Source organism: Helianthus annuus, chromosome 4, assembly GCF_002127325.2.
Source record: "Helianthus annuus cultivar XRQ/B chromosome 4, HanXRQr2.0-SUNRISE, whole genome shotgun sequence".
NCBI classification, from domain to species: Eukaryota; Viridiplantae; Streptophyta; class Magnoliopsida; order Asterales; family Asteraceae; genus Helianthus; species Helianthus annuus.
In genome coordinates this window covers 185,178,309-185,192,958 of record NC_035436.2, presented here as the reverse complement: position 1 = coordinate 185,192,958, position 14,650 = coordinate 185,178,309, and the positions used below count along the sequence as shown (strand labels likewise).

At 32.3% G+C, this 14,650-nt stretch overlaps 2 long non-coding RNA genes across 2 annotated transcripts; one reads left to right on the top strand and one right to left on the bottom strand.

Moving 5' to 3' along the window:
* Window positions 1–7,341: 7,341 nt before the first annotated feature.
* LOC118491164 lies at window positions 7,342–9,340 on the bottom strand. The gene is made up of 2 exons (XR_004890664.1): window positions 9,201–9,340; window positions 7,342–7,927 (listed from the first exon to the last, which is right to left on the bottom strand). It is a non-coding gene; the product is annotated as an uncharacterized LOC118491164 (long non-coding RNA).
* A 1,420-nt stretch (window positions 9,341–10,760) lies between these two features.
* LOC118491163 lies at window positions 10,761–13,339 on the top strand. Its single transcript, XR_004890663.1, has 3 exons — window positions 10,761–11,013; window positions 12,666–12,731; window positions 13,197–13,339. It is a non-coding gene; the product is annotated as an uncharacterized LOC118491163 (long non-coding RNA).
* The last annotated feature ends 1,311 nt before the right edge of the window (window positions 13,340–14,650 follow it).

Sequence of the window (14,650 nt, the reverse complement as noted above, 5' to 3'; positions counted from 1 at the left end):
ACTCCTTAAACGGAAAAGTTTGACCCTCTTGATTATCTCTCTCACAGAGAGCATTGAAAGTTAAAAAAGAAAGGTAGATTTAAAAAGATTTAAAAGCCCAAAGAAATTACCCTTATATTATTTTATTGTTTACAAGTATTAAGCCCCTGCGTTACAGCGGTTGTCGTAAAACTATGTCAAGTAGTACCAATGCTATACCACTATCAGTGGCCACCAACACCAGAAAAACTCGTAAAAACAAAATAAATAAAAACGAAAAAAATAACGCGGAAACAGACGTAAAATCTTTGAATCACGCACGCTCGTTGTAGAGAAATTAAACCGTTCGTAAAACACAGAAAAAAATAACTAAGTCAATCCAGGACCCGCGCGTTGCGACGAACTTGTCAAACGGAGAAAAATAGATGTGTTGCGACGGGCTAGTCAAACGGAAAAAAAATATACAAAAAAATGTTGAAACCCACACGCACATTGCGGTGCGTTAACTCACAATATTTAGAACGAAACGAAAAACTTAGGAAAGATGAAAAGTATGGTGTACCAAAACTGAAAATAAAAAAGAGTTGGGGTTAAATTATAAAAGATGGAAAGCTTTGGATTAAAAGTAAAAAAAACAAATGGTCTAAATTGTAAAAGAAGAAAAGTTTTGGGTTAAAAAATAAAAAAAAGAAAAAAAAAACTTATGCATGAGGTACAACACCATAAATTACAAAAAAAAAAAGTTATAAAAATTGTTTTTGTAAAACTTGAATAAATTATTATATATTAATAGAGTAAACTCTAATTAATGGTTAAATACTTATTTATTATCTGCGTAATACACGATATTGTTTCAATTTATTTATTATCTTTGATTAGTTTAATATTTGTGAATTAATTCTTTTCATATTAGTTCAAGAGATATTAATAATTTATTAGATATTAGATTTAGATATTATAATATTATTAAAAATTGAAGGAGAAAATGTCATGCGGTGAAGTTATTAATTAATCTTAGATAAAGATAAGAATATAAATAAGAGTAAATTACGTTTTTGGCCCCTGTGGTTAGACTTAGGTGCCAAAATGGTTAGTTATAATGGGGACAGATATTTTAAAAATTCTTATTTTGGACTAATATAGTAAAAGTGATCTAACCACAGAGGCTAAAAACGTAATTTACTCTATAATAAATAAATATAAGTGATATCTATATATTGGTTATTAATATTAAAAGAAATATATATTAAATAAATAAAAAAATATGATGTTGAAGGAGAGAATTATCAAATATTTGTATTTCTGCATTGCAATAGCTGCAATAAAAATATCTTCCTGTACTAATAAACAAAAATCCTTTTTGGACACTTGTCGTTCTCTCGTAATTTCTCATCTTTTTTTTATTTATCTCTTCTATTTAATAATAATAATAATAAAAATAATAATAATAATAATAATAATAATACCTATCAATATAACTAAATCTATTTATCTCTTTTTTTTCATAATTTGAAATTGATTTCCTTTTTAACTCTAAAGTTTTAATATTTGGCAATTGAAATTGGTATTATAACCCCTATGATTTGTTTGATTTTTCACTTCTAATTCAAAATTTTTCATCTTTTGCAATTTAACCTTTTAATTTTTTTTTAACTTTCAACCCAAAGCTTTTCATCTTTTGCAATTTAACCTTAACACGTTTTTTTACTTTCAACTTTGGTCCCTTATACTTTTCATCTTTCACAGTTCTACGTTTAGCATTTCACTCTAAATTTTCCGAGTTAACACGCCGCAACGTGCGTGTGAGGTTCAACGTTTTTTCATCTATTTTTTTCCCGTTTGACAGGTATGTCGCAACGTGCCTATTTTTCCACGTTTAATAGGTCTGTCGCAACGCACGAGTCAGAGATCGACTTAGTTATTTTTTTTCATGGTTTTACACACAGACTCGTGGTCATATGAGAAACAATTGCTTTCATCTAAGATGATATATAACTAACTAATCCCCGCCGCAATGCGGCGGGTGGTAATTCTAGTAAAGAATATATATAAAATCATACATGGTTATGGATTCTAGTTATATTAATTAAGTATTCAATTATTTATTGATATTATATATAATTTATAATAAGTGATAACAATACATTAATTATTAAACAAATATTTTAAAGTAAATATAAATAAAATTTATAAGATTGAAGATAAGAGTGACATGTGGCATTACATGGAGTCTTTTATTAATATTTAGATTAGATTAGATTTTCTGTCTAAAACCCATCTATCGAGTGGTGGAGGAGATGTTATGTTTACCTTTTTAACTTTTTACTAAGTTTAACTCCTCAAATAAAAGCTAACCTACACACCACTAATCTTGGGCCCTAGACAAATGGGATGACAATCGGCCCAATAAAAAACTTGCCTACTCAGGCTATTGCACTTAGACTAGCCCAATCATTGTGTAACTATGAAAAAAAAAATTGAACTCCAAATTTGGATAACTGACGGAACACTGGAGTATTATCATGGCATTAGCAGGCTCACCCGATCATATCTATCTCCACTAGGCAGACAATAATGTCTATATACTGATTCAGAATGAAACCCAATAAATCGAGAAAAAACCCCTTTGTAGGAATCAAACTCAGGACCTCATGGTATCTAAACCTTATGAACTCTAAAGATACCACTGGCATATAATGATGAAAACAAATACAATCTAACACCAAGGCCTAAAACAAATGCTAAAGTAGGGATCCTTAGGAAAACTAAAAAAATTACAGAAAAATACCTATCGGCATCATAAATGCAATAAATAAGAATTACAAACAAGGTGCATCAATTGCTAACAAATGGTAAGAATCAAATAATAAATCCCGTAAGATTAAATTCAAATGTAAATTAGAATTGTAGGGCCGCAAATGAACTAAACGTTCGACGAACAGTTAATGAACCGTTCGGTGAGAAATATGTTTGTGTCCGTTCGTCTATTAAACAAACGAATACAAACAAGAAATTTTGTTCGTTTAGTTAAATAAACGAATAGGAACAGAGGGCGCGTTCGTTCATTTATGTTATTGAACGTTCGGTAATGTGTTCGTTTATCAGTGTTTTTGGTATTTATATTTTATTTAAATACTTCAAAATTCCGACAAATAAAATATTTAATAAGTGTCAGCACATTATATATTATGTTCATGAACGTTTGTTTGTGTTCGTTTGTTCCCTTTTGTGTTCATAAACGTTCGTTTTTGTTCGTTGCATAAAAATAACAAACAAACACAAACGAATAAGAACAGGTTCATTTCCTTAACAAACAAACACGAACATAAAATCTCGTTCGGTAAGTGTTCATGGACACTTTATGAGCACATACATTTCTTAACAAACAAATACGAACAAGGTCTTTTTGTGTTCATTCAGTTCGTTTGCAGCCCTAAGAAATTGCATTAGCAATTAAATACCTTAGTTACCAAAAATACCATATATAATTATTATGTTTTCTTTAAAATTGGGGGCCCTATTATATTGGTGGCAAAATAATTCTCTTTGAGCAGGCACTGCCTAACACAAAGACCACTTATATAAGTCTTGTGCAATCAACCTGTAAAACTAGTTAAAAACTTCTCTGGTGGTCGAGTATTAGGAATTGTTAAGTAGATTAAACATGTAATGTAATGTTACCGACTAAACATACATTTGAACAATCGAACCATGCAGATGGTGAATATGACATAAATAAGGTGAATTAAAATGTTTTTCAACTTTTAAAAAAGAAATTCAAATGTGGGCTTCCTCGAGAACTTGTTGCACATTCTGTCGAGGGATGGAAATGATGGCCATTATAGCCCTGTAAAGTTATCCTTAGGGCAGGCGGGGTGGGAGGAGAATTCCTCCGTGATGGATTTCTTCATGTGTGATAACAACGAACACACCACCCCCACCCCTCAATTTCCACGCGTTAAACTTAATTTGTGTGATAAACCTCACGCGTGATGTGATGGCCGTTTGAAAAGGTTGTGAGTGATGGAATAATGATTGATGATATGACGAAACTTGATTGGATGTTGTAAGTGATGAGTGATCACCACCCCCTTAGGTGCATCTCTTGGTCTTATACTTTCCTAAATAACACTTTGTGATATAAGAGCTCTACTCATAAAAGCAGTGTATCAGAACTAATTAATTGAGAAATAATATATGACAAGATGTAACATCACCTCACATGGTAGAGTTTACTCTAAAAAAACTTATTATAATCAAATAGTTATTACAAATTACAAAACTATAAATAACCAACATGTTTATGCATAAAGTAGTTGTATTATTGGCTTTGGGAGTTTTTCAAAAAAAAATGAAATTTTCATTTCTAACCTTAAAGTTTCAATCCTTGAAAATTTAAGTCTAAAGTTTCGATCTTTATTAATTTAACCCCTTTGATTAATTTGATTTTTCACTTCTAATTCAAAAGTTTTCACCTTTTGCAATTTAACCCCTTGATTATTTTTCATTTAACCCAAAGTTTTTTCATCTTTTACAATTTAACCCCAACACTTTTTTACTTTTGTAACACCTCGCAAATTTGTGTCCAGTAATGTACTGACACGTGTCCATACTTTCAAATGTGCCAAATGTTGGATGAGAGGGACTATTTTTGTAAACATTTGAAAGTATGAATGTGGAGGGACTAAAGGTGGAAACTTATAAAAAATGGATCTTTATCGTCGTATACGGACTGTAGACCTTGGTCTATACGGTCCGTAAAGGAGCGGAGAAACCAGGTGCGCCTAAGGCCTCTACGGACCGCAAAGGGAAACCTCCTACGGTCCGTAAAGAGTTGTCAGCGACAAAATATGTTTGGGCACCAAGCAAACCTGCATGAAACCACTAACTCGAAACCATGAGGTTGTTTTTTAAGGTTGATTGTTGTGTTGATCATTATAGTCAATAGGCATTCATTCAGTGGATCCACGGCTAACCTTTCCTCATGACTTGGAGATGTAGGTATCGCCCCACTAGTCTTGGACTGACCTTACCTCCTAACTATGGGATGTTGGTATCGCCACAGTCACACCCGCTATGGGTGTGGGACCAAGGAGTTGGTTTTAGTTTTTGTGTCGGTCTTGGTATTAGTCATAAATCAGTCACCATTCTATGTTCATATTACTTGTTACATTACTTCACATGATTTATTGCATGCTTAATATTGAATTTAATATTTGAAATTAAAATGGTTAAACATATTACTTTTATTTCTTAAATTTAAAATGGTAAACCTATTTTACTTAACCAAGGTTTACTCACCAGCTCTTGTAGCTAACCCAAAAATACTGTTTTACACATGATATAGGTGTAGAGGATTGAAGACTGGACTGGATCAGGATCACGTAGGTGCTTTGCCTTAGTAATTAAAAAGACAAGTTTGATGTATTTATTTGAATATTTGCACTTATATGAAAAGTGTGACATTTAATCATGACATGTTTAATTATGAAATTTTAATAGTGCCATAAACTTTGGGCAATCATCATGCCTCGTACCATTCCGCTGCGGGTCGGGGTGTGACACTGTAAACTCAGACTTAACAAAGTCTAACTCCTAATTCAAGTAGGTAAATAAATGTTTACCTAGGTCTAGCAACAACGGTTCCTTATGATAAGAACAAAAGTCGGACACGACCTCCTCCGCGTGATCATCTTTTACTCTCTCATGGTAAGAATCAGGGACAACAGATCTCTCCTGCGTGGTAAGTATTTTATAAACAAAACAAGGTAATAAATACTGTACTAGGTGTTGTTTGTTTTTTCAGAGGTAAAACGTCTGCAGTCTGCGGGCCATATCTACAGACATCTGTAGCTGAAGAGGTAGACCAAACCTTTGCAGCTTGCAAGAAGAAGACTCTTTGTTTTTTAACTTCTGCAAACAGCTGAAATAAACTGAAATATAAATAAATTGATTTTATTTAACTTCCAAAACATGATACTAGACCTATTATTAAAGACTAATAAACATCCAAAAACATTTGTACCTCACTGTTATGATACTAGACTTATTATTAAAAACTAATAAACATCCAAACCATGCAAAGCCAAATGTCATATACAGACACTGCTTGCTAAGCTGAAAGAATATCACGCTTATAAAACTGGTGTTGGCAAGATATGCGGGTGAAAATGGGCAGGTTGGGCAAACTAGCAATCGCCTTTCTGTGTATAAATTACCTGCAACCAATGTTTTAAAAACCGGTAAATACCAGCCGGTTATATCGGTATTACCATTTCTAGATGTAAATCCGGTACGAAACACCCCGGTAAATAAGTGAAACGGCATAAGGTTTGTATCGGCGGTAAAATCCGGTATACCGGTTTGAAACGTAATACCGGTACCGGTCCAGGGTTATTTTAGTTTGGGTTATTATTTATTTTTATTATATATGCTACTTATCTTACGTAATTTTTATATATTATGATTATTCGTACCTAAAACTTCTTATTTAATATTGTATGAAACGAAAATAGTTATCCTCTAGTTGATGAGTATGGCGATAAGAGTGAATTTCATCTTTTATGCGATCGTGAATTTGATGTATTCAACACTCAAATGGCTTAAACATGTCGCATACATTCATTTAAAAGAGCTTGTTGGAAAGCTGAATTATTTTCGACTATCTTTTGGATTATTTTTTATTATGGATTTACTTTTGGATCATCTTTTAATATGTAATCATGCATTTTTAGATTCACTTTTGAGTTGATGTTGTAATTTATGAAATTATAGAGTTAGCTAGTCAACCCAGTTGAACCGCTCGGTATAACCTGGTTCAACCGGTTGAACCATTGTTTCGCCTAATCTGGTTTGATTTAAAAACCGGTTTTTAAAACATTGCCTGCAACAGAACCAAGAGATTTGAGTGTCTGGTTTCTATTTCAAGAAGCTTCTCTTATATTTTGTTGTTTGTGATAACTGTTGAAAGGGTCATGCAAAAACCTACTTAAACTAGGTAGCTAGAGTAAGTAGGGTATCGAACCAGAAGAGTATGGTGGAAAGTGTTGTTGATTAAGTATGAAGAAACTAATTGCAGAAATATAAAATCGGTTGTTTGAAAACTAAATTAACTACGAGTTGTAAATAGTTGGAGGAAAATTGACTCCTCTGGTATTCAGGTTTTCAGCAGTTTCACTAATTCAATTCAGTTTGAGAAATCATATAGACATGACCTATGTAATTGGATTAACTAACTATGATATGAAAAGACAATTTACTCGGATTGCACTAGCAATGCAAGGTTATCATGAACATATCAATTTAGTGATATCAAACCCTATTCGTTTTCTAATATATCCTAATTGCTAGAAATCTCAGGAATTGAAAGATAAACGAATGGATATTGAATAAAATTCAACCAGTTACAATCAGTTTAACGAATCAAATAGCAAAAAGCATCGAATGCTTAGATTGCTAATCCCAAACATAAAAAGAAATTGAATTAGTTCATCTACTTACAAAACCCCAGCCCCAGAGGAAATCACAATGAAATTAGCCACTCATGGTTGTGAATTGATCTTCAGATTCGATGTTGGAAGGCATGATTGATGATTGAGGAATAATTGGAAGGTGTGGAATGGTGTAAAAACTTGCTCATAGTCACCAAGATTCGTCCTTAGCCTTGCCTCCTGCGAATTGTGTGTAAAAGATTCCTAAAAACCTAGTTTTTATGGGTCATATGCGAATTCCCGTAATGCCTGATCCGTAGGCTATGTCTGATCCGTAGCCTACATCTGACAGATTATTCCCAAAACCGTTTTCTTCATAACTCTCTCATTTCAACTCTGTTTTCTACGCCTTTTTCGCCCACGTCTTCGTAATTCAGCCCTCTATCATGCCATCTTCCAATATCTTTATTTGCAATCCATTAACATCCCCCAAAACACATCCAATCTTTGTGGTTAACCTACAAAACATCATTTTCTCATAGTTATCCAATTCCACACATATAAACAATCAAATATGCATAAGATTAGACATTAAACACATATAAATCACATTCCTAAACCCATCCATCAGTTTGCACACAACATCCACTTCGCCGATGCACGATTTGAGAACTTGAATATGTAACAGTTGAACAAGGCTTCTACAATCCTGTATCTTTCAAAAATACATGTTTTCTTCAGTACTAATTTCTTCTTTAACCTCTTGTAGAACAGATTCTAACGCATAATTTTATAGTAATTGCAAGATTAACCCAACAATTTAACTCGGTCATGGCTGGTTTTGCAATAAAATGTGGAATCTTCAGCATTTTTGTAGTATAGGTAAAGGTGGGTTCCGCGTATGATCAATCACCCGAGATAAACACAATGTTGAACCAAACTGAACATGTTTATTTTGCTCATCAAGTGCTTCAAAAAGATATCTCACCAATATTACAAATTGCTCCCAGGTGAATACACACATTTCTTACAACAGAATCTAGATCCTTAACTCTACTAGAAACCATTTTACCTAAATGGGGAATCATAAGATCATTGTGGAAGGTTGTGAGTATCCCCATCAATTTAATACACTCCTTACATTACAAACGGATACTTTCTGCACTAAATCGGTATCCAAAATGCATGACAAATTGTTGAAATTCCATCTAGTGTTAAAATCAACCCCAACTTCCTAAGTGTTCATACCAGCAATCTTATATGTGAAAACGACTTGATGTTTTAGCGCTGAATCAGTATCTTAAAGATTTCCAAGCATAGCCCTATTTGTTACAAACAACTAAGTTCAATAAACAAACACAAAACCACAAGATGATGCATCATGTTGATCATATAATAAAGCATCTTGGCACTGAACAAGATCAGATTTTTATGAAGATCACACCACAAATAGAACAAGCTGCAAAAATATAGAACAAATCACAACAAAATAGACAACTTTGAAAAAAAAATAATAGAATAATTGGCCACATATACATACACTAAAACCCTAATCAAGAAACCAATTAATACCCATTTCTTTCAGATTTCCCTCAAAACATAAATAATTTAACAATATGCAAAATGCAAAGAAGGGTTAACTTATTGTACCTAATTACAACATAAAATGAAAAAAATAAAATTCATTGAATATATCATCGGAAAAGTGCGGATTAACAGCAGATTTTGTATAAAATGAATTGATTGAGAAAATAATTGGATGCTTTGATGAGACATAATAAACATACATACCTGAATAAGCGGCGGCGGCGTGGCAGGGGAGGAGGAGGGCAACGGCGGCAGGGTTTCGGCGGCAAAAAGAAAGAATGAGAAGAGGGCAGCGACGACAGGGCGTGGCAGGGGAGGAGCTAGGGTTTTTTTAGGGGTGATTGTGTTTGTCGTTGGGCAAAAAGAAAGAAAGAGAAAAGGTTTGAAAACATGAGTCCACATCTGTCCCAAGAGAGGACGCGCAGACCTTTTCTAATGAAAGGTTTTCGAGAAAAAAAATAATCTTCAGACCCAAAGGTCTGCGTAGCGCAGACATAAGAGGTGAGAAAGCTCTTCTTGAAAAAAAACAAAAAGCCCCTTAGTGTCACTTCGCCGTTTATAAAGACAGAAAGCTGATTTGATTTTTAGAGGCGAATACGGGTTGTTATTTGACTGGCCTTGGAATTGTTATTTGTCATGTACGAGTCGTATATACCATCAATACGACCATTATTAGGGCATGTTTGGCTAAGCTTTTTAAAACAACTTATTGACTTATTGTTTTTTTTTTCAAAAAGCCAATAAGTCAAAATAATGTTTGGATAAAGGAAAAGGATTTTTCAAAGTAACTTTTTGGCTGTGACAACTGCCACTTTTTGGTAATTTACGTACATTTAAAGCAATGAATTACACTACACATATACGTGATTAGAATATCCGAAATGCATGATTTCATGATATACATCTTAGAATACTTAAGGAATATTCATTTATGATGCACATGATTCATTTTTAGTGGTTACATTTGAAACAGTGTAAACAGTGCATCGAAACAACTAGAGTAGTGCCTAGTAAACTAGCGTGCTGACAACAACTCAGGTTCCGCGGAAACTAGTGTAACGATATTTTTAGGACTCAGACGAAAGTCCAACATCAATTATACAATAAACCCTAATTGGAAATGCAAGGGTTTGGTCTAATATATTACCAATGTCCGATAGCACAAAAACTGCCCGAAAACTGCCAAAAAGCACCAAAAGTGACCATTTCAATGTTTTTCCGCAAAAATTCAGCATTAGTATTTTTACTACAAAGTGCAAAATGGGTTGTTTAAACTCAAATTCCATATGAAAATGCATAGGGAACATCATATAAATATATAACCGAATGTTTCCCTACAACTTTCATAAGCGAACCTTTCGACTATCTTCTTGCGGAACGAGCGACAAAAGACTATCCGAACTACAATTTGGCATATGTAGTGAACTAGTGAACCTTATTTTTGGTCATTTTCATCCTATTTGTGATCATTCTAAGTCTTGAAACATCTTGAAACTTGGTAATATACAAAAACCTAAACATTTAAACCTTTTTACCTTTTTAACCTTAAATAAATTACCATCACATTTTTTTACCACAAAAGACCCCCCCCCCCCCAATGTGTGACCGCCAACAATGGGTCCTACACCCATTGTTCTTCTTTTTTTATTTTATTTATTAGTTTATTTCTTGGATACTTCTCCAAATCTCAAGTGGATTATGAGGTGTAAGATTATAACACTTATCCTTCTAAGATTCTAGCACATTATCACTTCATTACACCTTTTCAAACACACACAAACTCTCTCAACATCTTCATATCTTCATCCATATCATCAAGAACACCTTCAAAAAAAAACCATCTTATTTAATCACTTTCTTTGATGATCAATATGGAGTTTCATGGAACCTAAGAAGATCTAAAGCACTTACAAGCTAAAGCAACCTTTTTCATCCATTCAAGAACCTTCATGCATCAAGATCTTCATCTTCTTTGTTTCTTAACATCATCTAGATCATCCCTAGCCTAGAGCTAGAAGTGAGCTTCTAAATTTATTTTTCTTACTTATTTATGTTATGATTATTATTATAACTAGTAAAATAACAAAATAATCATACCTAATAATATGAAGATACAAAGAAGCAAAAATACAAATCATGATATGTATATGTTTGTTTATGTTGTGATTAAGATTTGTTATTTGCATATTTGATCTTGTTGAGATAATTAAGACATGTATAACTTGTTAGATGATGTTCTAACAATATGATCTAACAAGTATACATGAATATGTTAAAGTTTTTTTTTAAACTTAAAAGGTAATGGATGATCAAAAATTATGGTGTAATTAAATTATTTAAGGTTTTTATTTAAAAACAAGACTTTTTCAAGATTATAAAAAGTAACATACAACATGAGATTTTTATAAAAGTTGTTAAAACTAGAAGTAAACTTGGTTTTTGAACTAGTTAACATATGTTATGATCAAGTTCAAAACCCTACATGATTTTGAGATCATCTTGACAAGGTTATGTTATAAATCTTATGTGTATTGTTTATAAAAGTTATGAGTAAATTGTTGATGCTGATTTGAAAAGAAAAAGATATGTTTATTAAACAAGGCAAAGTGATTAAAACAAAGGTTATATGGCAAATTTTCTTAAAAACATTATGTTATAAAAACTATCATTTTTGGTTAAATCTTTACAAGATTTACAAAGATTTAAAGAAAGGTTTTTATAAAAAGAAAAGATTAGATAAATATATATTTTTGAGAAAATATATATTTGTTCATTTTAACAAGTTATGTGATATGTAATAATTGGTGTATTAGTTATATATATATCAAAGATAGGAACTTGATTAAAATGGTAATAATAAACTCAAGAGACTTTATAATTAAAGTCTTACAAAACTACATATAAATATGCCTTAAAGACATGTTACGGACAATACGAACAATCGGACATAAATTATGGTCAAAGCGGACGACGGACGAACTTATGGACATATTACCAATCCGAGGACTTAATACGACATCTAGACGATCTTTCGACACGGACACAAAAATTACGTTACCATTAAAAAAAATTCGGACATTTTGAAAACTTATAAAAACTATTATACTTTTTATTACCTAAAAAGTATAATTAGTAAATTTTTATAAAAATGTTTTTATAAAAATGAAAGACTTATATTTTTCAAATGGGCTATAATTTTTATATAAATGGGCTTATACTTTTTAAAGAATTTATATTAATAATGGGCTTAAACTAAATACATGGGCTAAGCCCAATATCAATAACTCATGGGCAAAGCCCAATACCAAACATATGGGCCAAAGCCCAACACTATTTAAGCCCAACACTATTTGGGCCCAATATCATAATTTTTTGGCTAAGTCCAATGACATAAATTATAAAGAAATATAAGTATACGATTGATACATACTAGACACAAAATCAAGAGGACCAGATCCGACTATATGACATACAAGATACACGATTACTTATATATATATATATATATTTGGAAAAATATATATATAATGGTTAAACAATAAATGCATCTAATACAAAGTTCAACGAACAATAAAGACATACAAGTCTTACACATATTTAAGACACAAGACTTGTACTCAAGTTATTTACAAAGACCGAAGTGTCTAACAAATATAACAACAATTGTAGGTCGCAACACTGTTCAGGACTACCGCACGTGAAATCATATTTACTTCTACTCACTGACGCGATACTGTGAGTTCATGTCCCCTTTTCATTTTAAATGTTTTTCAAGCTTTACAACTATCGGGGAAAATACATGTACAATAAGTATGATAAGTCAAGGAATGAAACACCTTAGATCATGTGCGAAATTAGGGCCATAACTAAAGCACCATTAATCCAGTTTGGACCAAGGAACAAAGGGTTAGATCTAATGGGTTTTGGCGAGCCCCACTCATGGTCATTCATTTACCTAGGAGTGCGTTTGCCCCACGACATGGTGTCGATACAATTAAAATCGTCTAGGGTTGGTTTGCTTCCTATTTCGTCACACATATTAATGTCCTTGCAAAACATTAATGATCACGATCACGCTTTTCATACTATATTTGATTCAAATACAAATACATTCTACATTTTTCGGGTGTATCATACACAACTAAACTGCATGAACTCGCTCAGCCTTTGTTGATTTTTCTACTTAAACATATATTTCAGGGAATTAGTGGACCTTGTCAGGGATTCTAATTCAAGAAACAAGTATCAAGACTCCATGCCATCTTTTGAAGGGTTTATCTATTATACTGCCGCTTTGCGGTGGCATAGTGGACAAAGCCTTAATGTTTAAAACTTTCGTTTTGGATGTATCAAATAGTAACAACTTATTTTCTTTGAATGGTTTGTAAATTATAAACTTAATGTATGTTGTGCATCTTTTGAACAATTATGGTAATGGCAATGGAGTATGTTTTATTCATTTAGTATGTTTACTTATATCGTTATGCAATGAGAACCAACAGATCACACCTCGCGCTTCCGCTACGAGCAGGGTGTGACATTGGCTAAGTTGAAAAAGTCATTTTAAAAAGTTAGAATATCTTGACTTTTCAAAACCTATTGCCTTATTCACTTTTCCCACCATATAAGCTAATCCAAACACTTTTTTAAAAACTACTTTTCAAAAAATCATAAGTCCTTTTCACAAAAAATACTTTTTTAGTTAAATAAGCTTAGCCAAACAAACAAACAAATATATATATATATATATATATATATATAGGGGACCACTAAAATGAAAATCACCTCCAGTTGTAAGAACCATGAGAACTACACCGTACGGGGCGAGTTGGACCAAAAAAAATTTTCATAAACGTAGATGCGTGTATTATAAACACATTTGTAAAAAATGTCGTGTGGGTAGTTTTGAGCACCACAAGTTTGTGTTTACGGGTACCCGTAAATTTTAACCGTAAATTTTAAATAAAATTTACGGTACCCGTAAACACAAACTTGTGGTGCTCAAAACTACCCACAAGACATTTTTTTTTTTTTGAATTTTTTTACAAATATGTTTATAATACACGCATCTACGTTTATGAAAAAAAAATTGGTCCAGCTCGCCCCGGATCAAAAAGTTCTCATGGTTCTTACAACTGGAGGTGGTTTTCATTTTAGCGGTCCCCTATATATATATATATATATATATATATATATATATAGAGAGAGAGAGAGAGGATCCTGTACATTAATCCAGAAGTGTGAGAAGTGTATTATAACACTATATATAACACTATATAACACCATATAAACACCGGTAACACTATGTAACACCATATAATACCATATAATACTATATAACAAATATAACACTATATTTTGTCTGATAGCATGTCTATGATAGATGTATAGTGTTATATATTGTTATATAGTGTTACATAATGTTATATGGTGTTATACGATGTTTATATGGTGTTATATAGTGTTATAATACACTTCTCACACTTCTGGATTAATGTACAGGAATATATATATATATATATATAGGAAAATGCCTTTTCTCGGTTCCGGGATATTATCCGACACTCGAACCGAACCAATTCTCTCAATATTCGTCAAATGCCTTTGCCTCATTCCAACACTCACCGAACCAATTCGCTCAATTATCTCAAAAT